At 37.3% G+C, this 19,275-nt stretch overlaps 31 non-coding genes across 31 annotated transcripts; all 31 read left to right on the plus strand.

The window, feature by feature from the left end:
* The first annotated feature begins 3,057 nt into the window (after positions 1 to 3,057).
* On the plus strand, positions 3,058 to 3,176 carry LOC143716662 (5S ribosomal RNA). The gene has a single exon (XR_013196126.1). It is a non-coding gene; the product is annotated as a 5S ribosomal RNA (ribosomal RNA).
* Positions 3,177 to 3,559: 383 nt separating this feature from the next.
* On the plus strand, positions 3,560 to 3,678 carry LOC143716664 (5S ribosomal RNA). The gene has a single exon (XR_013196128.1). It is a non-coding gene; the product is annotated as a 5S ribosomal RNA (ribosomal RNA).
* Positions 3,679 to 4,057: 379 nt separating this feature from the next.
* On the plus strand, positions 4,058 to 4,176 carry LOC143716721 (5S ribosomal RNA). The gene has a single exon (XR_013196183.1). It is a non-coding gene; the product is annotated as a 5S ribosomal RNA (ribosomal RNA).
* A 377-nt stretch (positions 4,177 to 4,553) lies between these two features.
* LOC143716707 (5S ribosomal RNA) lies at positions 4,554 to 4,672 on the plus strand. Its single transcript, XR_013196169.1, has one exon. It is a non-coding gene; the product is annotated as a 5S ribosomal RNA (ribosomal RNA).
* Positions 4,673 to 5,154: 482 nt separating this feature from the next.
* On the plus strand, positions 5,155 to 5,273 carry LOC143716830 (5S ribosomal RNA). Its single transcript, XR_013196279.1, has one exon. It is a non-coding gene; the product is annotated as a 5S ribosomal RNA (ribosomal RNA).
* A 275-nt stretch (positions 5,274 to 5,548) lies between these two features.
* Positions 5,549 to 5,667, plus strand: LOC143716718 (5S ribosomal RNA). The gene has a single exon (XR_013196180.1). It is a non-coding gene; the product is annotated as a 5S ribosomal RNA (ribosomal RNA).
* A 377-nt stretch (positions 5,668 to 6,044) lies between these two features.
* Positions 6,045 to 6,163, plus strand: LOC143716729 (5S ribosomal RNA). The gene has a single exon (XR_013196191.1). It is a non-coding gene; the product is annotated as a 5S ribosomal RNA (ribosomal RNA).
* Positions 6,164 to 6,542: 379 nt separating this feature from the next.
* On the plus strand, positions 6,543 to 6,661 carry LOC143716665 (5S ribosomal RNA). Its single transcript, XR_013196129.1, has one exon. It is a non-coding gene; the product is annotated as a 5S ribosomal RNA (ribosomal RNA).
* A 379-nt stretch (positions 6,662 to 7,040) lies between these two features.
* Positions 7,041 to 7,159, plus strand: LOC143716743 (5S ribosomal RNA). Its single transcript, XR_013196204.1, has one exon. It is a non-coding gene; the product is annotated as a 5S ribosomal RNA (ribosomal RNA).
* A 377-nt stretch (positions 7,160 to 7,536) lies between these two features.
* On the plus strand, positions 7,537 to 7,655 carry LOC143716741 (5S ribosomal RNA). Its single transcript, XR_013196202.1, has one exon. It is a non-coding gene; the product is annotated as a 5S ribosomal RNA (ribosomal RNA).
* A 485-nt stretch (positions 7,656 to 8,140) lies between these two features.
* LOC143716752 (5S ribosomal RNA) lies at positions 8,141 to 8,259 on the plus strand. Its single transcript, XR_013196213.1, has one exon. It is a non-coding gene; the product is annotated as a 5S ribosomal RNA (ribosomal RNA).
* A 378-nt stretch (positions 8,260 to 8,637) lies between these two features.
* Positions 8,638 to 8,756, plus strand: LOC143716763 (5S ribosomal RNA). Its single transcript, XR_013196224.1, has one exon. It is a non-coding gene; the product is annotated as a 5S ribosomal RNA (ribosomal RNA).
* A 378-nt stretch (positions 8,757 to 9,134) lies between these two features.
* Positions 9,135 to 9,253, plus strand: LOC143716666 (5S ribosomal RNA). Its single transcript, XR_013196130.1, has one exon. It is a non-coding gene; the product is annotated as a 5S ribosomal RNA (ribosomal RNA).
* Positions 9,254 to 9,736: 483 nt separating this feature from the next.
* LOC143716744 (5S ribosomal RNA) lies at positions 9,737 to 9,855 on the plus strand. The gene has a single exon (XR_013196205.1). It is a non-coding gene; the product is annotated as a 5S ribosomal RNA (ribosomal RNA).
* A 377-nt stretch (positions 9,856 to 10,232) lies between these two features.
* Positions 10,233 to 10,351, plus strand: LOC143716775 (5S ribosomal RNA). Its single transcript, XR_013196236.1, has one exon. It is a non-coding gene; the product is annotated as a 5S ribosomal RNA (ribosomal RNA).
* Positions 10,352 to 10,836: 485 nt separating this feature from the next.
* On the plus strand, positions 10,837 to 10,955 carry LOC143716785 (5S ribosomal RNA). The gene has a single exon (XR_013196241.1). It is a non-coding gene; the product is annotated as a 5S ribosomal RNA (ribosomal RNA).
* Positions 10,956 to 11,333: 378 nt separating this feature from the next.
* Positions 11,334 to 11,452, plus strand: LOC143716667 (5S ribosomal RNA). The gene has a single exon (XR_013196131.1). It is a non-coding gene; the product is annotated as a 5S ribosomal RNA (ribosomal RNA).
* Positions 11,453 to 11,934: 482 nt separating this feature from the next.
* LOC143716745 (5S ribosomal RNA) lies at positions 11,935 to 12,053 on the plus strand. The gene has a single exon (XR_013196206.1). It is a non-coding gene; the product is annotated as a 5S ribosomal RNA (ribosomal RNA).
* A 377-nt stretch (positions 12,054 to 12,430) lies between these two features.
* On the plus strand, positions 12,431 to 12,549 carry LOC143716786 (5S ribosomal RNA). The gene has a single exon (XR_013196242.1). It is a non-coding gene; the product is annotated as a 5S ribosomal RNA (ribosomal RNA).
* Positions 12,550 to 13,034: 485 nt separating this feature from the next.
* On the plus strand, positions 13,035 to 13,153 carry LOC143716787 (5S ribosomal RNA). Its single transcript, XR_013196243.1, has one exon. It is a non-coding gene; the product is annotated as a 5S ribosomal RNA (ribosomal RNA).
* A 377-nt stretch (positions 13,154 to 13,530) lies between these two features.
* On the plus strand, positions 13,531 to 13,649 carry LOC143716788 (5S ribosomal RNA). The gene has a single exon (XR_013196244.1). It is a non-coding gene; the product is annotated as a 5S ribosomal RNA (ribosomal RNA).
* Positions 13,650 to 14,027: 378 nt separating this feature from the next.
* LOC143716668 (5S ribosomal RNA) lies at positions 14,028 to 14,146 on the plus strand. The gene has a single exon (XR_013196132.1). It is a non-coding gene; the product is annotated as a 5S ribosomal RNA (ribosomal RNA).
* Positions 14,147 to 14,525: 379 nt separating this feature from the next.
* LOC143716789 (5S ribosomal RNA) lies at positions 14,526 to 14,644 on the plus strand. Its single transcript, XR_013196245.1, has one exon. It is a non-coding gene; the product is annotated as a 5S ribosomal RNA (ribosomal RNA).
* A 379-nt stretch (positions 14,645 to 15,023) lies between these two features.
* On the plus strand, positions 15,024 to 15,142 carry LOC143716790 (5S ribosomal RNA). Its single transcript, XR_013196246.1, has one exon. It is a non-coding gene; the product is annotated as a 5S ribosomal RNA (ribosomal RNA).
* A 380-nt stretch (positions 15,143 to 15,522) lies between these two features.
* LOC143716792 (5S ribosomal RNA) lies at positions 15,523 to 15,641 on the plus strand. Its single transcript, XR_013196247.1, has one exon. It is a non-coding gene; the product is annotated as a 5S ribosomal RNA (ribosomal RNA).
* A 377-nt stretch (positions 15,642 to 16,018) lies between these two features.
* LOC143716669 (5S ribosomal RNA) lies at positions 16,019 to 16,137 on the plus strand. The gene has a single exon (XR_013196133.1). It is a non-coding gene; the product is annotated as a 5S ribosomal RNA (ribosomal RNA).
* Positions 16,138 to 16,516: 379 nt separating this feature from the next.
* Positions 16,517 to 16,635, plus strand: LOC143716794 (5S ribosomal RNA). The gene has a single exon (XR_013196249.1). It is a non-coding gene; the product is annotated as a 5S ribosomal RNA (ribosomal RNA).
* A 379-nt stretch (positions 16,636 to 17,014) lies between these two features.
* Positions 17,015 to 17,133, plus strand: LOC143716805 (5S ribosomal RNA). The gene has a single exon (XR_013196260.1). It is a non-coding gene; the product is annotated as a 5S ribosomal RNA (ribosomal RNA).
* A 377-nt stretch (positions 17,134 to 17,510) lies between these two features.
* Positions 17,511 to 17,629, plus strand: LOC143716747 (5S ribosomal RNA). The gene has a single exon (XR_013196208.1). It is a non-coding gene; the product is annotated as a 5S ribosomal RNA (ribosomal RNA).
* A 691-nt stretch (positions 17,630 to 18,320) lies between these two features.
* On the plus strand, positions 18,321 to 18,439 carry LOC143716817 (5S ribosomal RNA). The gene has a single exon (XR_013196266.1). It is a non-coding gene; the product is annotated as a 5S ribosomal RNA (ribosomal RNA).
* Positions 18,440 to 18,713: 274 nt separating this feature from the next.
* LOC143716699 (5S ribosomal RNA) lies at positions 18,714 to 18,832 on the plus strand. The gene has a single exon (XR_013196161.1). It is a non-coding gene; the product is annotated as a 5S ribosomal RNA (ribosomal RNA).
* The last annotated feature ends 443 nt before the right edge of the window (positions 18,833 to 19,275 follow it).

The raw sequence follows: 19,275 nt of genomic DNA on the forward strand, positions 1-19,275 counted from the left end.
TAAAAACAAAAGTAACTAAAGAAGATAAAGCAAGTTGTGATACTGATCTTTTAGATGAAGAAATAGAGGTAGCAATATCACAGTTGAATAATGGTAAAAGTCCAGGAGCAGACGGATTGACCAGTGAGTTTTATAAGGCTTTTAAGAACACATTAACACCGGTTTTAAAACAAATATATAAGGCAATATATGATAAGGGGGAAGCAAGTCAATTGATGAGAGTAGGAATGGTAAAATTAATTTTTAAGAAAAAAGGTGACTCAGCAGATTTAAAGAACTATAGGCCTATATCTATGTTAAATACGGATTTTAAAATTTTAGCCAAAGTTTTGGCAAATCGACTAAAGAAAGTTTTACCAGAAATAATAACAACGAATCAAGCGTATTCAATTATAGGGAGGGAAATTACAGATACGGTAAGTAATATAAGGGATAAAGTAAGTTATATGATAGAAAACAAAAAGGAGGGATACATGGTTAGTTTAGACTTGGAAAAAGCTTTCGATAGGCTAGAAAATGATTTTTTATTTGAACTTTTAGAGCAATTTGGTTTCGGGGATAAGTTTATAAAATGGATTAGGGCTTTATATAAAGATGCAATTAGTTTTGTGAAGTGTAATGGTTTTATGACAGATGTTTTTAGCATAACAAGGTCAATAAGACAGGGATGCCCTTTATCTGCATTATTATATAGTATTGTGGCTGAACCTTTAGGTTTAGCGGTTGCAGAAGACGAAAATATTAAAGGAGTTGGCTTTGGTGGAATGGAAAAAGAACACAAAATTTACCAATATGCAGACAACACAACTTTAATTTTAAAGGATACTGAGAGCATTGAAGGAGCTATGGGGAAAATACAAAAATACTGTAAGGGTTCAGGAGCAAAAATAAACATAGACAAAACTGTAATGATGAGAATAGGAACGGCAAAACAATTACCTGACTACCTTAACTTTAAAGAGGAGACAGAAAACATGAAGGTTTTGGGAATTAGAATTGGGAAGGAGGAAAAGAAAACTAGAGACATAATATGGGATGAGATTTTAGGAGGAATTGAGAGAAGATTGACATTTTGGAGACAAAGATTGTTGAACCTAAGAGGTAAAATTTTGATTGTGAATACTCTGATGCTATCAAAAATATGGTATGCTTTGGAAGTAACTCCATTACCAATTTGGGTATATAAGAAGCTGAAAACATATATTTTAAAATTTATTTGGGACGGCAAACCAGCAAAAATTGCATATGACACTATGATAGGGCCTGTTGAGAAGGGAGGTTTAGGTTTGTTAGATCCTGTTCTAAGAATGAAGAGTCTAAGGGTTAAGATAATGAAGAAATTTTTAAATGAAGATAACAGACATGAGTGGAAGGACGGAATGAAATATTTTTTGAATAAGTGTGGAGGTCTAAATATGGGCGAGGGAATAATATGGATGAAATTGAAGGAACATATGTTAAAGGGTATACCTGAATTCTATAGAGAAGTTTTAGGGGCATGGAAAGAATTTTTACCGACAATTCGGTATAAGCCAGAAGGTATGAACGAGTTTTTGAATCATCCTTTGTTTTTAAACGCTAATATTTTATATGAAGAGAAGGAATTATATTTTAAACAATGGATGGCAGCAGGAATAATTAAAGTGAGAGATGTTTTGTATGAGGTAATCGATGGCTTTATACCACTTCAAGGTATAATAGATGAAATTGAGGGGAATGGAGAAGAAGTAGAAAGGGGCATAGTAAAGCAACAATTTGACAAAATTAAAAAAGCAATTCCCAAAGATTGGATAGAAGGAATAGGAAAAAGAGATGAAGGAAAGGGAAAGGTTGAAGTGTTTTTAAAAGAAAGTAGTAATAAAATTCCAATTCAATCATGTTCTTTAAAATTGTTTTATAATTATTTTAGAATAAGGGTTTTTGTTCAGCCAATAGCAAATGGTTTTTGGACTAGGTTATTCCCAGGGACTGAAGCTGAGAACATTTGGGAAAATTTGAGAATAAGATACATGGATCCAATGATTGAGAATTTTAATTTTCTTTTAAGACATAATGTTATTTATACAAAAATGAGACTATGTAAAATGAGGATTGCGCAGAATGCAAGATGTGATGTCTGTCAAAATGAAGATGAGGGGTTTTTACATTTGTTTTTATTGTGTCCGAATCTTCAGGTTTTTATGAGAGAAATTAAAAAATTTGTGGAAGGAATTTTAGGAGAAAGAATTGAAGAACAAAGTGAATGGAATAAAGTATTTTTACTTGGACTAAAAGGAAGAGGACAAAATAAATATATAGTCAACTTTATTCTCAACGTGGCAAGATATGCAATATGGTGCAGAAGTAATGTCATGAAAGGAAAGCAAGGTAACATTAATATGTGGGTTTTCTTTAAAAGGAAGTTAGAAGGGCATATACAGATATTGTATGAATATTTCTACTTGAATGGACAAACTGAGAGGTTTTACAAAACTATTATTGGGACTGACACAAGAGTAATGGAATGTTTTCATGAATATAAGATAAATATGCCAAAGTAATTAAGCTTGTAATTTGTTGGTATCTAAGGATAGAGGAATTATATGAAAACATGTTAAGTGAATTGTATATGAGGTGATATGTTGCAAATGATGTGTAAAATGTGAAATGTTGGTAAAAAAAAAAAAAAAAAAAAAAAAAAAAAAAGTCACGCCCGATCTCGTCTGATCTCGGAAGCTAAGCAGGGTCGGTCCTGGTTAGTACTTGGATGGGAGACCGCCTGGGAATACCAGGTGCTGTAAGCTTTTTTTATTTAAAAAAAAAAAGAGTCCCTGAGCTTCTTCAGAAAGCCCTTTAAAGTCTCTGAGATTCTTCAGAGAGCATGAAAGAGTTTGAGTTTTTTCAAAAGTTCCTCTTAGTTTAAAAAAAAAGACTCACTGAGCTTCTTCAGAAAGCCTTTAAAAGTCTCTGAGATTCTTCAGAGAGCATGAAAGAGTTTGAGTTTTTTCAAAAGTTCTTCTTAGTTTTCTTCATTAATGGTCTAACCTTTTAAATAGCCCAATTTTGGCAGCAGTTTTCGCTTACGGCCATACCACCTTGGTCACGCCTGATCTCGTCTGATCTCGGAAGCTAAGCAGGGTCGGGCCTGGTTAGTACTTGGATGGGAGACCGCCTGGGAATACCAGGTGCTGTAAGCTTTTTTGATTTAAAAAAAAAAAAAAAAAGAGTCCCTGAGCTTCTTCAGAAAGCCTTTAAAAGTCTCTGAGATTCTTCAGAGAGCATGAAAGAGTTTGAGTTTTTTCAAAAGTTCTTCTTAGTTTAAAAAAAAGACTCACTGAGCTTCTTCAGAAAGCCTTTAAAAGTCTCTGAGATTCTTCAGAGAGCATGAAAGAGTTTGAGTTTTTTCAAAAGTTCTTCTTAGTTTAAAAAAAAGACTCACTGAGCTTCTTCAGAAAGCCTTTAAAAGTCTCTGAGATTCTTCAGAGAGCATGAAAGAGTTTGAGTTTTTTCAAAAGTTCTTCATAGTTTTCTTCATTAATGGTTTAACCTTTTAAGTAGCCCAATTTTGGCAGCAGTTTTCGCTTACGGCCATACTACCTTGGTCACGCCCGATCTCGTCTGATCTCGGAAGCTAAGCAGGGTCGGGCCTGGTTAGTACTTGGATGGGAGACCGCCTGGGAATACCAGGTGCTGTAAGCTTTTTTGATTTAAAAAAAAAAAAGAGTCCCTGAGCTTCTTCCGAAAGCCTTTAAAAGTCTCTGAGATTCTTCAGAGAGCATGAAAGAGTTTGAGTTTTTTCAAAAGTTCTTCTTAGTTTAAAAAAAAAGACTCACTGAGCTTCTGCAGAAAGCCTTTAAAAGTCTCTGAGATTCTTCAGAGAGCATGAAAGAGTTTGAGTTTTTTCAAAAGTTCTTCTTAGTTTAAAAAAAAGACTCACTGAGCTTCTTCAGAAAGCCTTTAAAAGTCTCTGAGATTCTTCAGAGAGCATGAAAGAGTTTGAGTTTTTTCAAAAGTTCTTCTTAGTTTTCTTCATTAATGGTCTAACCTTTTAAATTGCCCAATTTTGGCAGCAGTTTTCGCTTACGGCCATACCACCTTTGTCACGCCCGATCTCGTCTGATCTCGGAAGCTAAGCAGGGTCGGGCCTGGTTAGTACTTGGATGGGAGACCGCCTTGGAATACCAGGTGCTGTAAGCTTTTTTGATTTAAAAAAAAAAGAGTCCCTGAGCTTCTTCAGAAAGCCTTTAAAAGTCTCTGAGATTCTTCAGAGAGCATGAAAGAGTTTGAGTTTTTTCAAAAGTTCTTCTTAGTTTAAAAAAAAAGACTCACTGAGCTTCTGCAGAAAGCCTTTAAAAGTCTCTGAGATTCTTCAGAGAGCATGAAAGAGTTTGAGTTTTTTCAAAAGTTCTTCTTAGTTTAAAAAAAAGACTCACTGAGCTTCTTCAGAAAGCCTTTAAAAGTCTCTGAGATTCTTCAGAGAGCATGAAAGAGTTTGAGTTTTTTCAAAAGTTCTTCTTAGTTTTCTTCATTAATGGTCTAACCTTTTAAATTACCCAATTTTGGCAGCAGTTTTCGCTTACGGCCATACCACCTTGGTCACGCCCGATCTCGTCTGATCTCGGAAGCTAAGCAGGGTCGGGCCTGGTTAGTACTTGGATGGGAGACCGCCTGGGAATACCAGGTGCTGTAAGCTTTTTTGATTTAAAAAAAAAAAGAGTCCCTGAGCTTCTTCAGAAAGCCTTTAAAAGTCTCTGAGATTCTTCAGAGAGCATGAAAGAGTTTGAGTTTTTTCAAAAGTTCTTCTTAGTTTAAAAAAAAAGAGTCCCTGAGCTTCTTCAGAAAGCCTTTAAAAGTCTCTGAGATTCTTCAGAGAGCATGAAAGAGTTTGAGTTTTTTCAAAAGTTCTTCTTAGTTTAAAAAAAAGACTCACTGAGCTTCTTCAGAAAGCCTTTAAAAGTCTCTGAGATTCTTCAGAGAGCATGAAAGAGTTTGAGTTTTTTCAAAAGTTCTTCTTAGTTTAAAAAAAACACTCACTGAGCTTCTTCAGAAAGCCTTTAAAAGTCTCTGAGATTCTTCAGAGAGCATGAAAGAGTTTGAGTTTTTTCAAAAGTTCTTCTTAGTTTTCTTCATTAATGGTCTAACCTTTTAAATAGCCCAATTTTGGCAGCAGTTTTCGCTTACGGCCATACCACCTTGGTCACGCCCGATCTCGTCTGATCTCGGAAGCTAAGCAGGGTTGGGCCTGGTTAGTACTTGGATGGGAGACCGCCTGGGAATACCAGGTGCTGTAAGCTTTTTTGATTTAAAAAAAAAAAAAGAGTCCCTGAGCTTCTTCAGAAAGCCTTTAAAAGTCTCTGAGATTCTTCAGAGAGCATGAAAGAGTTTCAGTTTTTTCAAAAGTTCTTCTTAGTTTAAAAAAAAGACTCACTGAGCTTCTTCAGAAAGCCTTTAAAAGTCTCTGAGATTCTTCAGAGAGCATGAAAGAGTTTGAGTTTTTTCAAAAGTTCTTCTTAGTTTTCTTCATTAATGGTCTAACCTTTTAAATGGCCCAATTTTGGCAGCAGTTTTCGCTTACGGCCATACCACCTTGGTCACGCCCGATCTCGTCTGATCTCGGAAGCTAAGCAGGGTCGGGCCTGGTTAGTACTTGGATGGGAGACCGCCTGGGAATACCAGGTGCTGTAAGCTTTTTTGATTTAAAAAAAAAAAGAGTCCCTGAGCTTCTTCAGAAAGCCTTTAAAAGTCTCTGAGATTCTTCAGAGAGCATGAAAGAGTTTGAGTTTTTTCAAAAGTTCCTCTTAGTTTAAAAAAAAGACTCACTGAGCTTCTGCAGAAAGCCTTTAAAAGTCTCTGAGATTCTTCAGAGAGCATGAAAGAGTTTCAGTTTTTTCAAAAGTTCTTCTTAGTTTAAAAAAAAGACTCACTGAGCTTCTTCAGAAAGCCTTTAAAAGTCTCTGAGATTCTACAGAGAGTATGAAACAGTTTGAGTTTTTTCAAAAGTTCTTCTTAGTTTTCTTCATTAATGGTCTAACCTTTTAAATGGCCCAATTTTGGCAGCAGTTTTCGCTTACGGCCATACCACCTTGGTCACGCCCGATCTCGTCTGATCTCGGAAGCTAAGCAGGGTCGGGCCTGGTTAGTACTTGGATGGGAGACCGCCTGGGAATACCAGGTGCTGTAAGCTTTTTTGATTTAAAAAAAAAAAAAAGAGTCCCTGAGCTTCTTCAGAAAGCCTTTAAAAGTCTCTGAGATTCTTCAGAGAGCATGAAAGAGTTTGAGTTTTTTCAAAAGTTCTTCTTACTTTAAAAAAAAGACTCACTGAGCTTCTTCAGAAAGCCTTTAAAAGTCTCTGAGATTCTTCAGAGAGCATGAAAGAGTTTGAGTTTTTTCAAAAGTTCTTCTTAGTTTAAAAAAAGAGTCCCTGAGCTTCTTCAGAAAGCCTTTAAAAGTCTCTGAGATTCTTCAGAGAGCATGAAAGAGTTTGAGTTTTTTCAAAAGTTCTTCTTAGTTTTCTTCATTAATGGTCTAACCTTTTAAATAGCCCAATTTTGGCAGCAGTTTTCACTTACGGCCATACCACCTTGGTCACGCCCGATCTCGTCTGATCTCGGAAGCTAAGCAGGGTCGGGCCTGGTTAGTACTTGGATGGGAGACCGCCTGGGAATACCAGGTGCTGTAAGCTTTTTTGATTTAAAAAAAAAAAAGAGTCCCTGAGCTTCTTCAGAAAGCCTTTAAAAGTCTCTGAGATTCTTCAGAGAGCATGAAAGAGTTTGAGTTTTTTCAAAAGTTCTTCTTAGTTTAAAAAAAAAGACTCACTGAGCTTCTGCAGAAAGCCTTTAAAAGTCTCTGAGATTCTTCAGAGAGCATGAAAGAGTTTGAGTTTTTTCAAAAGTTCTTCTTAGTTTAAAAAAAAGACTCACTGAGCTTCTTCAGAAAGCCTTTAAAAGTCTCTGAGATTCTTCAGAGAGCATGAAAGAGTTTGAGTTTTTTCAAAAGTTCTTCTTAGTTTTCTTCATTAATGGTCTAACCTTTTAAATTGCCAAATTTTGGCAGCAGTTTTCGCTTACGGTCATACCACCTTTGTCACGCCCGATCTCGTCTGATCTCGGAAGCTAAGCAGGGTCGGGCCTGGTTAGTACTTGGATGGGAGACCGCCTTGGAATACCAGGTGCTGTAAGCTTTTTTGATTTAAAAAAAAAAGAGTCCCTGAGCTTCTTCAGAAAGCCTTTAAAAGTCTCTGAGATTCTTCAGAGAGCATGAAAGAGTTTGAGTTTTTTCAAAAGTTCTTCTTAGTTTAAAAAAAAAGACTCACTGAGCTTCTGCAGAAAGCCTTTAAAAGTCTCTGAGATTCTTCAGAGAGCATGAAAGAGTTTGAGTTTTTTCAAAAGTTCTTCTTAGTTTAAAAAAAAGACTCACTGAGCTTCTTCAGAAAGCCTTTAAAAGTCTCTGAGATTCTTCAGAGAGCATGAAAGAGTTTGAGTTTTTTCAAAAGTTCTTCTTAGTTTTCTTCATTAATGGTCTAACCTTTTAAATTGCCCAATTTTGGCAGCAGTTTTCGCTTACGGCCATACCACCTTGGTCACGCCCGATCTCGTCTGATCTCGGAAGCTAAGCAGGGTCGGGCCTGGTTAGTACTTGGATGGGAGACCGCCTGGGAATACCAGGTGCTGTAAGCTTTTTTGATTTAAAAAAAAAAAAGAGTCCCTGAGCTTCTTCAGAAAGCCTTTAAAAGTCTCTGAGATTCTTCAGAGAGCATGAAAGAGTTTGAGTTTTTTCAAAAGTTCTTCTTAGTTTAAAAAAAAAGAGTCCCTGAGCTTCTTCAGAAAGCCTTTAAAAGTCTCTGAGATTCTTCAGAGAGCATGAAAGAGTTTGAGTTTTTTCAAAAGTTCTTCTTAGTTTAAAAAAAAAGACTCACTGAGCTTCTTCAGAAAAGCCTTTAAAAGTCTCTGAGATTCTTCAGAGAGCATGAAAGAGTTTGAGTTTTTTCAAAAGTTCTTCTTAGTTTAAAAAAAACACTCACTGAGCTTCTTCAGAAAGCCTTTAAAAGTCTCTGAGATTCTTCAGAGAGCATGAAAGAGTTTGAGTTTTTTCAAAAGTTCTTCTTAGTTTTCTTCATTAATGGTCTAACCTTTTAAATGGCCCAATTTTGGCAGCAGTTTTCGCTTACGGCCATACCACCTTGGTCACGCCCGATCTCGTCTGATCTCGGAAGCTAAGCAGGGTCGGGCCTGGTTAGTACTTGGATGGGAGACCGCCTGGGAATACCAGGTGCTGTAAGCTTTTTTGATTTAAAAAAAAAAAAGAGTCCCTGAGCTTCTTCAGAAAGCCTTTAAAAGTCTCTGAGATTCTTCAGAGAGCATGAAAGAGTTTGAGTTTTTTCAAAAGTTCCTCTTAGTTTAAAAAAAAGACTCACTGAGCTTCTGCAGAAAGCCTTTAAAAGTCTCTGAGATTCTTCAGAGAGCATGAAAGAGTTTCAGTTTTTTCAAAAGTTCTTCTTAGTTTAAAAAAAAGACTCACTGAGCTTCTTCAGAAAGCCTTTAAAAGTCTCTGAGATTCTACAGAGAGTATGAAACAGTTTGAGTTTTTTCAAAAGTTCTTCTTAGTTTTCTTCATTAATGGTCTAACCTTTTAAATGGCCCAATTTTGGCAGCAGTTTTCGCTTACGGCCATACCACCTTGGTCACGCCCGATCTCGTCTGATCTCGGAAGCTAAGCAGGGTCGGGCCTGGTTAGTACTTGGATGGGAGACCGCCTGGGAATACCAGGTGCTGTAAGCTTTTTTGATTTAAAAAAAAAAAAAGAGTCCCTGAGCTTCTTCAGAAAGCCTTTAAAAGTCTCTGAGATTCTTCAGAGAGCATGAAAGAGTTTGAGTTTTTTCAAAAGTTCTTCTTACTTTAAAAAAAAGACTCACTGAGCTTCTTCAGAAAGCCTTTAAAAGTCTCTGAGATTCTTCAGAGAGCATGAAAGAGTTTGAGTTTTTTCAAAAGTTCTTCTTAGTTTAAAAAAAGAGTCCCTGAGCTTCTTCAGAAAGCCTTTAAAAGTCTCTGAGATTCTTCAGAGAGCATGAAAGAGTTTGAGTTTTTTCAAAAGTTCTTCTTAGTTTTCTTCATTAATGGTCTAACCTTTTAAATAGCCCAATTTTGGCAGCAGTTTTCACTTACGGCCATACCACCTTGGTCACGCCCGATCTCGTCTGATCTCGGAAGCTAAGCAGGGTCGGGCCTGGTTAGTACTTGGATGGGAGACCGCCTGGGAATACCAGGTGCTGTAAGCTTTTTTGATTTAAAAAAAAAAAAGAGTCCCTGAGCTTCTTCAGAAAGCCTTTAAAAGTCTCTGAGATTCTTCAGAGAGCATGAAAGAGTTTGAGTTTTTTCAAAAGTTCTTCTTAGTTTAAAAAAAAAGACTCACTGAGCTTCTGCAGAAAGCCGTTAAAAGTCTCTGAGATTCTTCAGAGAGCATGAAAGAGTTTGAGTTTTTTCAAAAGTTCTTCTTAGTTTAAAAAAAAGACTCACTGAGCTTCTTCAGAAAGCCTTTAAAAGTCTCTGAGATTCTTCAGAGAGCATGAAAGAGTTTGAGTTTTTTCAAAAGTTCTTCTTAGTTTAAAAAAAAGACTCACTGAGCTTCTTCAGAAAGCCTTTAAAAGTCTCTGAGATTCTTCAGAGAGCATGAAAGAGTTTGAGTTTTTTCAAAAGTTCTTCTTAGTTTTCTTCATTAATGGTCTAACCTTTTAAATTGCCCAATTTTGGCAGCAGTTTTCGCTTACGGTCATACCACCTTTGTCACGCCCGATCTCGTCTGATCTCGGAAGCTAAGCAGGGTCGGGCCTGGTTAGTACTTGGATGGGAGACCGCCTTGGAATACCAGGTGCTGTAAGCTTTTTTGATTTAAAAAAAAAAGAGTCCCTGAGCTTCTTCAGAAAGCCTTTAAAAGTCTCTGAGATTCTTCAGAGAGCATGAAAGAGTTTGAGTTTTTTCAAAAGTTCTTCTTAGTTTAAAAAAAAAGACTCACTGAGCTTCTGCAGAAAGCCTTTAAAAGTCTCTGAGATTCTTCAGAGAGCATGAAAGAGTTTGAGTTTTTTCAAAAGTTCTTCTTAGTTTAAAAAAAAGACTCACTGAGCTTCTTCAGAAAGCCTTTAAAAGTCTCTGAGATTCTTCAGAGAGCATGAAAGAGTTTGAGTTTTTTCAAAAGTTCTTCTTAGTTTTCTTCATTAATGGTCTAACCTTTTAAATTGCCCAATTTTGGCAGCAGTTTTCGCTTACGGCCATACCACCTTGGTCACGCCCGATCTCGTCTGATCTCGGAAGCTAAGCAGGGTCGGGCCTGGTTAGTACTTGGATGGGAGACCGCCTGGGAATACCAGGTGCTGTAAGCTTTTTTGATTTAAAAAAAAAAAAGAGTCCCTGAGCTTCTTCAGAAAGCCTTTAAAAGTCTCTGAGATTCTTCAGAGAGCATGAAAGAGTTTGAGTTTTTTCAAAAGTTCTTCTTAGTTTAAAAAAAAAGAGTCCCTGAGCTTCTTCAGAAAGCCTTTAAAAGTCTCTGAGATTCTTCAGAGAGCATGAAAGAGTTTGAGTTTTTTCAAAAGTTCTTCTTAGTTTAAAAAAAAAGACTCACTGAGCTTCTTCAGAAAAGCCTTTAAAAGTCTCTGAGATTCTTCAGAGAGCATGAAAGAGTTTGAGTTTTTTCAAAAGTTCTTCTTAGTTTAAAAAAAACACTCACTGAGCTTCTTCAGAAAGCCTTTAAAAGTCTCTGAGATTCTTCAGAGAGCATGAAAGAGTTTGAGTTTTTTCAAAAGTTCTTCTTAGTTTTCTTCATTAATGGTCTAACCTTTTAAATGGCCCAATTTTGGCAGCAGTTTTCGCTTACGGCCATACCACCTTGGTCACGCCCGATCTCGTCTGATCTCGGAAGCTAAGCAGGGTCGGGCCTGGTTAGTACTTGGATGGGAGACCGCCTGGGAATACCAGGTGCTGTAAGCTTTTTTGATTTAAAAAAAAAAAAAGAGTCCCTGAGCTTCTTCAGAAAGCCTTTAAAAGTCTCTGAGATTCTTCAGAGAGCATGAAAGAGTTTGAGTTTTTTCAAAAGTTCTTCTTACTTTAAAAAAAAGACTCACTGAGCTTCTTCAGAAAGCCTTTAAAAGTCTCTGAGATTCTTCAGAGAGCATGAAAGAGTTTGAGTTTTTTCAAAAGTTCTTCTTAGTTTAAAAAAAGAGTCCCTGAGCTTCTTCAGAAAGCCTTTAAAAGTCTCTGAGATTCTTCAGAGAGCATGAAAGAGTTTGAGTTTTTTCAAAAGTTCTTCTTAGTTTTCTTCATTAATGGTCTAACCTTTTAAATAGCCCAATTTTGGCAGCAGTTTTCACTTACGGCCATACCACCTTGGTCACGCCCGATCTCGTCTGATCTCGGAAGCTAAGCAGGGTCGGGCCTGGTTAGTACTTGGATGGGAGACCGCCTGGGAATACCAGGTGCTGTAAGCTTTTTTGATTTAAAAAAAAAAAGAGTCCCTGAGCTTCTTCAGAAAGCCTTTAAAAGTCTCTGAGATTCTTCAGAGAGCATGAAAGAGTTTGAGTTTTTTCAAAAGTTCTTCTTAGTTTAAAAAAAAAGACTCACTGAGCTTCTGCAGAAAGCCGTTAAAAGTCTCTGAGATTCTTCAGAGAGCATGAAAGAGTTTGAGTTTTTTCAAAAGTTCTTCTTAGTTTAAAAAAAAGACTCACTGAGCTTCTTCAGAAAGCCTTTAAAAGTCTCTGAGATTCTTCAGAGAGCATGAAAGAGTTTGAGTTTTTTCAAAAGTTCTTCTTAGTTTAAAAAAAAGACTCACTGAGCTTCTTCAGAAAGCCTTTAAAAGTCTCTGAGATTCTTCAGAGAGCATGAAAGAGTTTGAGTTTTTTCAAAAGTTCTTCTTAGTTTTCTTCATTAATGGTCTAACCTTTTAAATTGCCCAATTTTGGCAGCAGTTTTCGCTTACGGTCATACCACCTTTGTCACGCCCGATCTCGTCTGATCTCGGAAGCTAAGCAGGGTCGGGCCTGGTTAGTACTTGGATGGGAGACCGCCTTGGAATACCAGGTGCTGTAAGCTTTTTTGATTTAAAAAAAAAAGAGTCCCTGAGCTTCTTCAGAAAGCCTTTAAAAGTCTCTGAGATTCTTCAGAGAGCATGAAAGAGTTTGAGTTTTTTCAAAAGTTCTTCTTAGTTTAAAAAAAAAGACTCACTGAGCTTCTGCAGAAAGCCTTTAAAAGTCTCTGAGATTCTTCAGAGAGCATGAAAGAGTTTGAGTTTTTTCAAAAGTTCTTCTTAGTTTAAAAAAAAGACTCACTGAGCTTCTTCAGAAAGCCTTTAAAAGTCTCTGAGATTCTTCAGAGAGCATGAAAGAGTTTGAGTTTTTTCAAAAGTTCTTCTTAGTTTTCTTCATTAATGGTCTAACCTTTTAAATTGCCCAATTTTGGCAGCAGTTTTCGCTTACGGCCATACCACCTTGGTCACGCCCGATCTCGTCTGATCTCGGAAGCTAAGCAGGGTCGGGCCTGGTTAGTACTTGGATGGGAGACCGCCTGGGAATACCAGGTGCTGTAAGCTTTTTTGATTTAAAAAAAAAAAAGAGTCCCTGAGCTTCTTCAGAAAGCCTTTAAAAGTCTCTGAGATTCTTCAGAGAGCATGAAAGAGTTTGAGTTTTTTCAAAAGTTCTTCTTAGTTTAAAAAAAAAGAGTCCCTGAGCTTCTTCAGAAAGCCTTTAAAAGTCTCTGAGATTCTTCAGAGAGCATGAAAGAGTTTGAGTTTTTTCAAAAGTTCTTCTTAGTTTAAAAAAAAAGACTCACTGAGCTTCTTCAGAAAAGCCTTTAAAAGTCTCTGAGATTCTTCAGAGAGCATGAAAGAGTTTGAGTTTTTTCAAAAGTTCTTCTTAGTTTAAAAAAAACACTCACTGAGCTTCTTCAGAAAGCCTTTAAAAGTCTCTGAGATTCTTCAGAGAGCATGAAAGAGTTTGAGTTTTTTCAAAAGTTCTTCTTAGTTTTCTTCATTAATGGTCTAACCTTTTAAATGGCCCAATTTTGGCAGCAGTTTTCGCTTACGGCCATACCACCTTGGTCACGCCCGATCTCGTCTGATCTCGGAAGCTAAGCAGGGTCGGGCCTGGTTAGTACTTGGATGGGAGACCGCCTGGGAATACCAGGTGCTGTAAGCTTTTTTGATTTAAAAAAAAAAAGAGTCCCTGAGCTTCTTCAGAAAGCCTTTAAAAGTCTCTGAGATTCTTCAGAGAGCATGAAAGAGTTTGAGTTTTTTCAAAAGTTCCTCTTAGTTTAAAAAAAAGACTCACTGAGCTTCTGCAGAAAGCCTTTAAAAGTCTCTGAGATTCTTCAGAGAGCATGAAAGAGTTTCAGTTTTTTCAAAAGTTCTTCTTAGTTTAAAAAAAAGACTCACTGAGCTTCTTCAGAAAGCCTTTAAAAGTCTCTGAGATTCTACAGAGAGTATGAAACAGTTTGAGTTTTTTCAAAAGTTCTTCTTAGTTTTCTTCATTAATGGTCTAACCTTTTAAATGGCCCAATTTTGGCAGCAGTTTTCGCTTACGGCCATACCACCTTGGTCACGCCCGATCTCGTCTGATCTCGGAAGCTAAGCAGGGTCGGGCCTGGTTAGTACTTGGATGGGAGACCGCCTGGGAATACCAGGTGCTGTAAGCTTTTTTGATTTAAAAAAAAAAAAAGAGTCCCTGAGCTTCTTCAGAAAGCCTTTAAAAGTCTCTGAGATTCTTCAGAGAGCATGAAAGAGTTTGAGTTTTTTCAAAAGTTCTTCTTACTTTAAAAAAAAGACTCACTGAGCTTCTTCAGAAAGCCTTTAAAAGTCTCTGAGATTCTTCAGAGAGCATGAAAGAGTTTGAGTTTTTTCAAAAGTTCTTCTTAGTTTAAAAAAAGAGTCCCTGAGCTTCTTCAGAAAGCCTTTAAAAGTCTCTGAGATTCTTCAGAGAGCATGAAAGAGTTTGAGTTTTTTCAAAAGTTCTTCTTAGTTTTCTTCATTAATGGTCTAACCTTTTAAATAGCCCAATTTTGGCAGCAGTTTTCACTTACGGCCATACCACCTTGGTCACGCCCGATCTCGTCTGATCTCGGAAGCTAAGCAGGGTCGGGCCTGGTTAGTACTTGGATGGGAGACCGCCTGGGAATACCAGGTGCTGTAAGCTTTTTTGATTTAAAAAAAAAAAAGAGTCCCTGAGCTTCTTCAGAAAGCCTTTAAAAGTCTCTGAGATTCTTCAGAGAGCATGAAAGAGTTTGAGTTTTTTCAAAAGTTCTTCTTAGTTTAAAAAAAAAGACTCACTGAGCTTCTGCAGAAAGCCGTTAAAAGTCTCTGAGATTCTTCAGAGAGCATGAAAGAGTTTGAGTTTTTTCAAAAGTTCTTCTTAGTTTAAAAAAAAGACTCACTGAGCTTCTTCAGAAAGCCTTTAAAAGTCTCTGAGATTCTTCAGAGAGCATGAAAGAGTTTGAGTTTTTTCAAAAGTTCTTCTTAGTTTTCTTCATTAATGGTCTAACCTTTTAAATTGACCAATTTTGGCAGCAGTTTTCGCTTACGGCCATACCACCTTGGTCACGCCCGATCTCGTCTGATCTCGGAAGCTAAGCAGGGTCGGGCCTGGTTAGTACTTGGATGGGAGACCGCCTGGGAATACCAGGTGCTGTAAGCTTTTTTGATTTAAAAAAAAAAAAAGAGTCCCTGAGCTTCTTCAGAAAGCCTTTAAAAGTCTCTGAGATTCTTCAGAGAGCATGAAAGAGTTTGAGTTTTTTCAAAAGTTCCTCTTAGTTTAAAAAAAAGACTCACTGAGCTTCTGCAGAAAGCCTTTAAAAGTCTCTGAGATTCTTCAGAGAGCATGAAAGAGTTTCAGTTTTTTCAAAAGTTCTTCTTAGTTTAAAAAAAAGACTCACTGAGCTTCTTCAGAAAGCCTTTAAAAGTCTCTGAGATTCTACAGAGAGTATGAAACAGTTTGAGTTTTTTCAAAAGTTCTTCTTAGTTTTCTTCATTAATGGTCTAACCTTTTAAATGGCCCAATTTTGGCAGCAGTTTTCGCTTACGGCCATACCACCTTGGTCACGCCCGATCTCGTCTGATCTCGGAAGCTAAGCAGGGTCGGGCCTGGTTAGTACTTGGATGGGAGACCGCCTGGGAATACCAGGTGCTGTAAGCTTTTTTGATTTAAAAAAAAAAAAAAGAGTCCCTGAGCTTCTTCAGAAAGCCTTTAAAAGTCTCTGAGATTCTTCAGAGAGCATGAAAGAGTTTGAGTTTTTTCAAAAGTTCCTCTTAGTTTAAAAAAAAGACTCACTGAGCTTCTGCAGAAAGCCTTTAAAAGTCTCTGAGATTCTTCAGAGAGCATGAAAGAGTTTCAGTTTTTTCAAAAGTTCTTCTTAGTTTAAAAAAAAGACTCACTGAGCTTCTTCAGAAAGCCTTTAAAAGTCTCTGAGATTCTACAGAGAGTATGAAACAGTTTGAGTTTTTTCAAAAGTTCTTCTTAGTTTTCTTCATTAATGGTCTAACCTTTTAAATGGCCCAATTTTGGCAGCAGTTTTCGCTTACGGCCATACCACCTTGGTCACGCCCGATCTCGTCTGATCTCGGAAGCTAAGCAGGGTCGGGCCTGGTTAGTACTTGGATGGGAGACCGCCTGGGAATACCAGGTGCTGTAAGCTTTTTTGATTTAAAAAAAAAAAATAGTCCCTGAGCTTCTTCAGAAAGCCTTTAAAAGTCTCTGAGATTCTTCAGAGAGCATGAAAGAGTTTGAGTTTTTTCAAAAGTTCTTCTTACTTTAAAAAAAAGACTCACTGAGCTTCTTCAGAAAGCCTTTAAAAGTCTCTGAGATTCTTCAGAGAGCATGAAAGAGTTTGAGTTTTTTCAAAAGTTCTTCTTAGTTTAAAAAAAGAGTCCCTGAGCTTCTTCAGAAAGCCTTTAAAAGTCTCTGAGATTCTTCAGAGAGCATGAAAGAGTTTGAGTTTTTTCAAAAGTTCTTCTTAGTTTTCTTCATTAATGGTCTAACCTTTTAAATAACCCAATTTTGGCAGCAGTTTTCACTTACGGCCATACCACCTTGGTCACGCCCGATCTCGTCTGATCTCGGAAGCTAAGCAGGGTCGGGCCTGGTTAGTACTTGGATGGGAGACCGCCTGGGAATACCAGGTGCTGTAAGCTTTTTTGATTTAAAAAAAAAAAAGAGACCCTGAGCTTCTTCAGAAAGCCTTTAAAAGTCTCTGAGATTCTTCAGAGAGCATGAAAGAGTTTGAGTTTTTTCAAAAGTTCTTCTTAGTTTAAAAAAAAAGACTCACTGAGCTTCTGCAGAAAGCCTTTAAAAGTCTCTGAGATTCTTCAGAGAGCATGAAAGAGTTTGAGTTTTTTCAAAAGTTCTTCTTAGTTTAAAAAAAAGACTCACTGAGCTTCTTCAGAAAGCCTTTAAAAGTCTCTGAGATTCTTCAGAGAGCATGAAAGAGTTTGAGTTTTTTCAAAAGTTCTTCTTATTTTTCCTCATTAATGGTCTAACCTTTTAAATTGCCCAATTTTGGCAGCAGTTTTCGCTTACGGCCATACCACCTTGGTCACGCCCGATCTCGTCTGATCTCGGAAGCTAAGCAGGGTCGGGCCTGGTTAGTACTTGGATGGGAGACCGCCTGGGAATACCAGGTGCTGTAAGCTTTTTTGATTTAAAAAAAAAAAAAGAGTCCCTGAGCTTCTTCAGAAAGCCTTTAAAAGTCTCTGAGATTCTTCAGAGAGCATGAAAGAGTTTGAGTTTTTTCAAAAGTTCCTCTTAGTTTAAAAAAAAGACTCACTGAGCTTCTGCAGAAAGCCTTTAAAAGTCTCTGAGATTCTTCAGAGAGCATGAAAGAGTTTCAGTTTTTTCAAAAGTTCTTCTTAGTTTAAAAAAAAGACTCACTGAGCTTCTTCAGAAAGCCTTTAAAAGTCTCTGAGATTCTACAGAGAGTATGAAACAGTTTGAGTTTTTTCAAAAGTTCTTCTTAGTTTTCTTCATTAATGGTCTAACCTTTTAAATGGCCCAATTTTGGCAGCAGTTTTCGCTTACGGCCATACCACCTTGGTCACGCCCGATCTCGTCTGATCTCGGAAGCTAAGCAGGGTCGGGCCTGGTTAGTACTTGGATGGGAGACCGCCTGGGAATACCAGGTGCTGTAAGCTTTTTTGATTTAAAAAAAAAAAAGAGTCCCTGAGCTTCTTCAGAAAGCCTTTAAAAGTCTCTGAGATTCTTCAGAGAGCATGAAAGAGTTTGAGTTTTTTCAAAAGTTCTTCTTACTTTAAAAAAAAGACTCACTGAGCTTCTTCAGAAAGCCTTTAAAAGTCTCTGAGATTCTTCAGAGAGCATGAAAGAGTTTGAGTTTTTTCAAAAGTTCTTCTTAGTTTAAAAAAAGACTCCCTGAGCTTCTTCAGAAAGCCTTTAAAAGTCTCTGAGATTCTTCAGAGAGCATGAAAGAGTTTGAGTTTTTTCAAAAGTTCTTCTTAGTTTTCTTCATTAATGGTCTAACCTTTTAAATAGCCCAATTTTGGCAGCAGTTTTCACTTACGGCCATACCACCTTGGTCACGCCCGATCTCGACTGATCTCGGAAGCTAAGCAGGGTCGGGCCTGGTTAGTACTTGGATGGGAGACCGCCTGGGAATACCAGGTGCTGTAAGCTTTTTTGATTTAAAAAAAAAAAAGAGTCCCTGAGCTTCTTCAGAAAGCCTTTAAAAGTCTCTGAGATTCTTCAGAGAGCATGAAAGAGTTTGAGTTTTTTCAAAAGTTCTTCTTAGTTTAAAAAAAAGACTCACTGAGCTTCTTCAGAAAAGCCTTTAAAAGTCTCTGAGATTCTTCAGAGAGCATGAAAGAGTTTGAGTTTTTTCAAAAGTTCTTCTTAGTTTAAAAAAAACACTCACTGAGCTTCTTCAGAAAGCCTTTAAAAGTCTCTGAGATTCTTCAGAGAGCATGAAAGAGTTTCAGTTTTTTCAAAAGTTCTTCTTAGTTTAAAAAAAAGACTCACTGAGCTTCTTCAGAAAGCCTTTAAAAGTCTCTGAGATTCTTCAGAGAGCATGAAAGAGTTTGAGTTTTTTCAAAAGTTCTTCTTAGTTTAAAAAAAACACTCACTGAGCTTCTTCAGAAAGCCTTTAAAAGTCTCTGAGATTCTTCAGAGAGCATGAAAGAGTTTGAGTTTTTTCAAAAGTTCTTCTTAGTTTAAAAAAAAGACTCACTGAGCTTCTTCAGAAAGCCTTTAAAAGTCTCTGAGATTCTTCAGAGAGCATGAAAGAGTTTGAGTTTTTTCAAAAGTTCTTCTTAGTTTTCTTCATTAATGGTCTAACCTTTTAAATAGCCCAATTTTGGCAGCAGTTTTCGCTTACGGCCATACCACCTTGGTCACGCCCGATCTCGTCTGATCTCGGAAGCTAAGCAGGGTCGGGCCTGGTTAGTACTTGGATGGGAGACCGCCTGGGAATACCAGGTGCTGTAAGCTTTTTTGATTTAAAAAAAAAAAAGAGTCCCTGAGCTTCTTCAGAAAGCCTTTAAAAGTCTCTGAGATTCTTCAGAGAGCATGAAAGAGTTTGAGTTTTTTCAAAAGTTCCTCTTAGTTTAAAAAAAAGACTCACTGAGCTTCTTCAGAAAGCCTTTAAAAGTCTCTGAGATTCTTCAGAGAGCATGAAAGAGTTTGAGTTTTTTCAAAAGTTCTTCTTAGTTTTCTTCATTAATGGTCTAACCTTTTAAATGGCCCAATTTTGGCAGCAGTTTTCGCTTACGGCCATACCACCTTGGTCACGCCCGATCTCGTCTGATCTCGGAAGCTAAGCAGGGTCGGGCCTGGTTAGTACTTGGATGGGAGACCGCCTGGGAATACCAGGTGCGGTAAGCTTTTTTGATTTAAAAAAAAAAAAAAAAAAAAAAAAAGAGTCCCTGAGCTTCTTCAGAAAGCCTTTAAAAGTCTCTGAGATTCTTCAGAGAGCATGAAAGAGTTTGAGTTTTTTCAAAAGTTCTTCTTAGTTTAAAAAAAAGACTCACTGAGCTTCTTCAGAAAGCCTTTAAAAGTCTCTGAGATTCTTCAGAGAGGTTGAAAGAGTTTGAGTTTTTTCAAAAGTTCTTCTTAGTTTTCTTCATTAATGGTCTAACCTTTTAAATAGCCCAATTTTGGCAGCAGTTTTCGCTTACGGCCATACCACCTTGGTCACGCCCGATCTCGTCTGATCCAGGAAGTGTGAGGTGGCAGTTTGGAGAGAAAGGCTCTCCTATTTTTTGTTTTTCTTTATTGTGATTTCTTTTGATAATTCATTAAGTTACTAGCTGTCTTCTTAATTTAGT

Source organism: Siphateles boraxobius, unplaced genomic scaffold, assembly GCF_051911475.1.
Source record: "Siphateles boraxobius isolate OS27281-9 unplaced genomic scaffold, OSU_SipBor_1 6, whole genome shotgun sequence".
NCBI lineage: Eukaryota > Metazoa > Chordata > Actinopteri > Cypriniformes > Leuciscidae > Siphateles > Siphateles boraxobius.